The sequence below is a fragment of the Vigna unguiculata genome, chromosome 6 (assembly GCF_037176805.1).
Source record: "Vigna unguiculata cultivar grain cowpea cultivar isolate G323 ecotype 2 chromosome 6, ASM3717680v1, whole genome shotgun sequence".
NCBI lineage: Eukaryota > Viridiplantae > Streptophyta > Magnoliopsida > Fabales > Fabaceae > Vigna > Vigna unguiculata.
The window spans coordinates 42,758,360-42,764,383 of NC_140797.1; the positions used below are offsets into that span (position 1 = coordinate 42,758,360).

The following is a 6,024-nucleotide window of genomic DNA, read 5'->3' on the forward strand; positions in this document are numbered from 1 at the left end:
TACGGGATTAAAAAATATAAAATAAATATATTTTTATAAGAATATAATTAGATGTTTTATTTTGTAAATTTAACTAATAATATTTTATTATTAAATATATTTAAGTTGTTATATTATTTTATAAAGTAATGATTAATCATTTTATATATTATTAAATATTTTACTTCAGCACATAAGAATAAATAAATTTTACAAATTTTAAATAAATTTAATAATAAATTAAAAAAACTTTTATAATTATAATAATTAAATGATTTTAATTGTTATATTCTTAAATTTTTCATAATTAAAAAAATAAATTATAATTATAATTGAATAAAGTAGTGAAATTGTTTTGATATTTATAATTTGTCGTTCTTCCATGAATATTATTTCGTTACATTAATTGGGACCAATTAAAATAATTTAAAATGTGTATTCCATCAACGACTTTTAAATATTAAATTGGTTGGTATATATATATATATATATATATATATATATATATATATATATATATATATATATAAAACAAAAATATTATGTATGCGTAAAGACATCAATAAGGACTTTTTAATTTTTTTTAATTGATGAGTTAGTCAACAATTATGCAAACTTCCATGTGAATGTGAAGTACACCCCAAATGTATTACTTTCTAGATATTCTTCACACCAGTCTATTCTGGCCCATATATATATATATATATCCTTGCCAATATTAGTTTGCTAACATTATTTTTTTAAATTTCTAAATTAAAGTAATATTTTCGCTTTTTATGTTATTTAAAATGCTCAAAGGAACTTAACATTATGATCTACTTCAACGCTAATTTATTCTCCAGAAAAAAATAATGGAGTAAAATATGAACTTACAGCCCTAACATCAAAGAACGCAATGCTATAAAAAAAATGCGAGCTTAGAAGAAATTGAACTTAAAAAAATAAGAAAACTTATTTTAGCTTTGCAATGTATCAGTTTTATTAATCTTTAAATTTGTAATTATAGTGAACTATCATATTTGAAAATAAATATAAAATAGTGGTCAATCTTGAGTAAATATTTTGGGTGATAAAACACAAAATTATTATTCTTTATATATTAATTTGTATATACTAAAAAATGTTAGAGATCGAAATCATTTTCAACCTAAAACCTATGGACTTAAATTCACAAGTCTTTTGCATACACTCCTTTCCCAGTGAAAGTCACGAGTACTCTTTTTCCGTATCGTCGTTCTTTTTAATGGGACAAGTTTACCTGGAATCCATGCTAGGTAAACTTTTGATAAGAGGACCATACTACACTCGTTTGAGCTGATTAATTCCGAGAAGATACAACACCAATAAGACCTGAGTCCAATCACATAAGGAATTGACATCGCTCTCAACAAAAAACCTTAAGACAATGAGTTTATGAATTTTCATCCTTGTATAGGGCTATATTTTTCTATTTCTAATCAATATAAGACTTAGACTCACACTTAAATCAAAAAGAGATTTTGAAAAACAAAAACTCTTAAATCAACCGTGAGAAACACCGATCTAAGAGAGATACAAATTTATCTTTAAAATCATTTTTCTCATTTTCTTTAATTAGTTTAAGGGATTTGTGTTTTTAATTTCATTTTTGTCCTTATAAACGAAATTAATATTTTGACCCCAAATTCATTAAGATAAAATTGTTAGAGTTAATAATCTCATTTAAGATTATCCACTTTAAAACTTGAAAATCGATCATGATTTTATTGTTAAGAGAAATCAACAGAAAAGACTAATTATATTTAAATTACCATTATAGTTTTGACATAAAATTATTAGGTATACTAAATCAAAAGTTTTATAAAGATGAAATGAAAGAGATTCGATATTTTATTCATGTATATAGGAAAAATCAAATTTACTTTAACGACTTCTATAGTTTATAACATTCAGTTATGTTAGGGAAAAATAAAAACATTGTAAACATTACCAAGGTTCTGTAAGTTAAAAATATTAACAGCTAAAGCCACTCTTTAACAACTATATTATAATAATATAAATGTATGATTGATAAATTAAATGTAATTAACCTCTAATTGTATATTTAAATGAGTTGTCTAAATATTATCGTTCTAAATTAAAATAATTACTTTTGTAAGAAAAATAAAATAAAGTAAAATAACTACCATGTAAGAAACTAGTTTATGCTCAAGCAATAATAATTAAGGAAGACAAGTTAGAATATTGATTTATTTTTTAATATAAAGTTAATAATAATATAATAATATAATAATATTTAGAAATGTTTCATTTAACATGTTCTTTTTACGAAAAACTTTGTGGGACTCGGACCAAATGCTTTGCATTCTTCAGATTTGATTCAATGTTATGTTTATTTTTAATATAAATATTGTAAACATTACCAAGGTTCTGTAAGTTAAAAATATTAACGGCTAAAGCCACTCTTTAACAACTATATTATAATAATATAAATGTATGATTGATAAATTAAATGTAATTAACCTCTAATTGTATATTTAAATGAGTTGTCTAAATATTATCGTTCTAAATTAAAATAATTACTTTTGTAAGAAAAATAAAATAAAGTAAAATAACTACCATGTAAGAAACTAGTTTATGCTCAATCAATAATAATTAAGGAAGACAAGTTAGAATATTGATTTATTTTTTAATATAAAGTTAATAATAATATAATAATATTTAGAAATGTTTCTTTTAACATGTTTTTTTACGAAAAAGGTTGTGGAACTCGGACCAAATGCTTTGCATTCTTCAGATTTGATTCAATGTTATGTTTATTTTTAATATAAATAATATTTTTAACCCAATCTTACATTATATTTATATTAATTTTCTAAATAGCCCTCTCAAAACATAAACAAATTTGTGCGTTCTTCTCATCCACCTAATGTACTTTCATGCTCGATTAATCGAAAGAACCAAATTGAAAGAACAACTTTTTGTTTAGGTCAAAAGATCCAAACTGATTTTCCTTTTTCATTCAATGGATAGATAATCTAAACTGATTTTAATTTGTCATCACTAGATATATTAATAAGCAGTTTAATATAACCTTGAACCAGTTCATGAATGAACAAAGAACTGTCATACGATGAACAAAGTCATCCACAAGAACAAGAAGAGCACAAGGTAATACAAACATTAATTTATTGGTAATAATATTATAGTGCCCACAGGCATGTACATGTAGCAGACACGATCCTTAACTTAAACAAGGAAAAAGGAAAATGTTAGGAAAATAAGAGAATGTGTTGTTATGGTGGGCAAATGAAGGTGGTGGGTTGGCGTCCACAGGTGTTTAATAGAATGTTGATGAGAAGGTCTAGGTTGACCTTGATAATTCCGAGGTCGAGCTTGAGAACGGCGCAGAGGCAGACGACGGCGTCAAGGTCAATGAGACCACCGAGGAGGGGGCAGCATTTGGGGTCTGGTTTAAAAGGGGCGTGCAAAATGCTGGCGCAAACATGCAATTCCGGGCACTTAACCGGTGGTGGTGATGAGACACACTTAGGAGGGTTGTCGCAGCTAAGCGCTGAGAAGAGAAGGAGGTTGAGGGAGAGAAGAAAGGCAACACTCTTTGAACCCATCTTCTCTTTGGTTTAATTGCTAAACAAGTTCTATTGTTTGTTCGTGAAAGTACCTCAAATTTCACACACAATTTATAGCCAAAGAATCTCATGTTTTTTCCATACTTAACTAGTTCCGAGACCTTTACCTACTACCCATGAGTCGTTTTTTTTAATATTTTATTTAATATTTTGATTAGAATATAAATATATAACTATTATTATTATATTTGAATGGAGTATTTGTATCTTGTGTTATGATTATTTATAATTTGTAAATATGATAACGGAATAAAAGGGTTAATAATATGAAAAATAAATTAAATAATTAATAAAGATTATTGAATACGTGAAATATATAGTTATAAATAGATTAGTGTATATTAGAATGTGTAATTGTAGCCATTAAAAGGGAACTATATAGAAGAGTGGCTACAATGATAAACAATATCACACCTTCATGTTGTCTATTTTTTCTACGAAAAAACAACAAAAACTCTGCTAACTATGTTCTCAAAGAAGGTTGGTGAAATGAAAAGAAATAAGCAATGGTGTATGTATTGTGTCTTTGTGTTATAGGCCATATAGTTTGAAATAAGGTGAAGTTTATTGGTGGTGATCGGCGAAAAGATGAGATAATAATATTTTACACTAACACAAAAATTGTCATCCACTTATTTTAAGAATCAGACGTAAAAAATGCATGAAGAAATTTTGTAATTATAACTTGTTTTTGTTGAAACACAAAATAATATTATTTGGAAACTTTCTATGTCGGTCAAGATATGTAAGTTTGGACTAATGATATTTTTGGACTAATGATATTTTTGTTTCATGATCTTAAGGCAGGTGCATGATTTCAAGTGTACGAGTTAATCTATAAATTTGGAATTGAGCCTAGATTATTTTATGTTAAAAATTATACATGTGATGAATTGATAATGCCTTTTATATAGTGAAATGTGTAACTTAGAAGGTAGTTATGTTATATTACGTGTTAGTATAAAATATTATTAGTTTATCCTGTGTTTTCTGTATTGTTTATGTTCACCCACCTATACTGATCGTATGTTATAGGTTAGAAGATGATAGTACGGGTGAGAGTTCTCAAGTGGGACTGTATATGTATATTTACTCTTATGTTTTTATGTAAAATTTTATTGAATAATGATATTTTGATTAAGTTCTATTAATTCATTTTTAACCCACCACTTCAATTATCTTTCAATTATTTATTTTAATTTTTTGTAATGGTGTGATGTGATCATTTAAGGGTAATTGGAGTGGTGAATCAAAATACCATTATTCAATTTTATTATATATATAACTTTTGAGAAATATTCTAATACATATATATCATATGCTGCGTAGTTATTTAATTTAATATCAAATTTGAAATGCTCTGAATTAATAGAATAATTATACTAATTTAAAATGTTACATAAATTAAAATAATTATTTTTTTAAGAAAGATGAAATAAAGTAAAATAACTATGTAAGAAATAGAGTTTGTCGTCCCTGAATAATAATTAAGGGAGACAAATTAAAAGTATTAATTTATTTATTATATAAAATTAATAACAATAAATAATTTATAAAATTTTCTTTTAACATGTTTTTCTTATGAAAAAAAGGTTGTGGAACTCCACCATTGGTCATGCTTTTCATTCTTCAAATTTGATTCTATGTTGCATTCGTTTAAATAATTATATTAACAATACAACTTCTTATCTCTTTATAAATAATACTTTTTCTAACGCAATATTATATTATATTTATATTATTTTTCTAAACAGACCCACTCAAAACATAAACAAATTTGAGCCTTCTTCTCATCACAAAATCTACTTTCATGCTCTCCGATTACCTCTCCGCGATTAGGCCGAAAATCAAATCGAAAAGAATAACTTTTGTTTTGGCCAAAAGATCCAACCTGATTTTCCCTTTTTCATTTAAGAGAAGATAATCCAAACTGATTTTAGTTTATCATTACTAGATAAATTAATAAGCAATTTAATACATAGAAAGTGAAAACACAAGGAGAATATAAAGGTGGAACACTATTTTTGAGTCGTTATATTATATGAATGAGTTCTTTAAATATAAATATGAAGTGGCTTACCAAAAAGTATTTGAATGTCGTCTTGGTAGTATTATTTATAGTACTCATGTTAATATAAATTAACTATATTATTATTATTATTTTTAGTGTTTTGGACTATGGAGTTACAACATAATAGTAACCAAATGTAAATTAGCTACATCACTATTCTTTTTAGTGTTACTGTAACTATTATGGACTATTATTTTTAGTGTTCTATAACTCGTAAGAAGGTTAGAACATTCCCAATATCCTATTATATTTATTTAATTTTTGTTGCTGGTAAAATAAAAATATAAGGTGAAAAGAAAGAGAGACAAGCAAAGCAATCTAATATAACCTTGAACCAGTTCATGA

General features: G+C 25.5%; 1 pseudogene; it reads right to left on the bottom strand.

The window, feature by feature from the left end:
* Positions 1-3,130: 3,130 nt before the first annotated feature.
* On the bottom strand, positions 3,131-3,641 carry LOC114188581 (hydrophobic seed protein pseudogene; annotated as a pseudogene).
* Between the last annotated feature and the right edge of the window lie 2,383 nt (positions 3,642-6,024).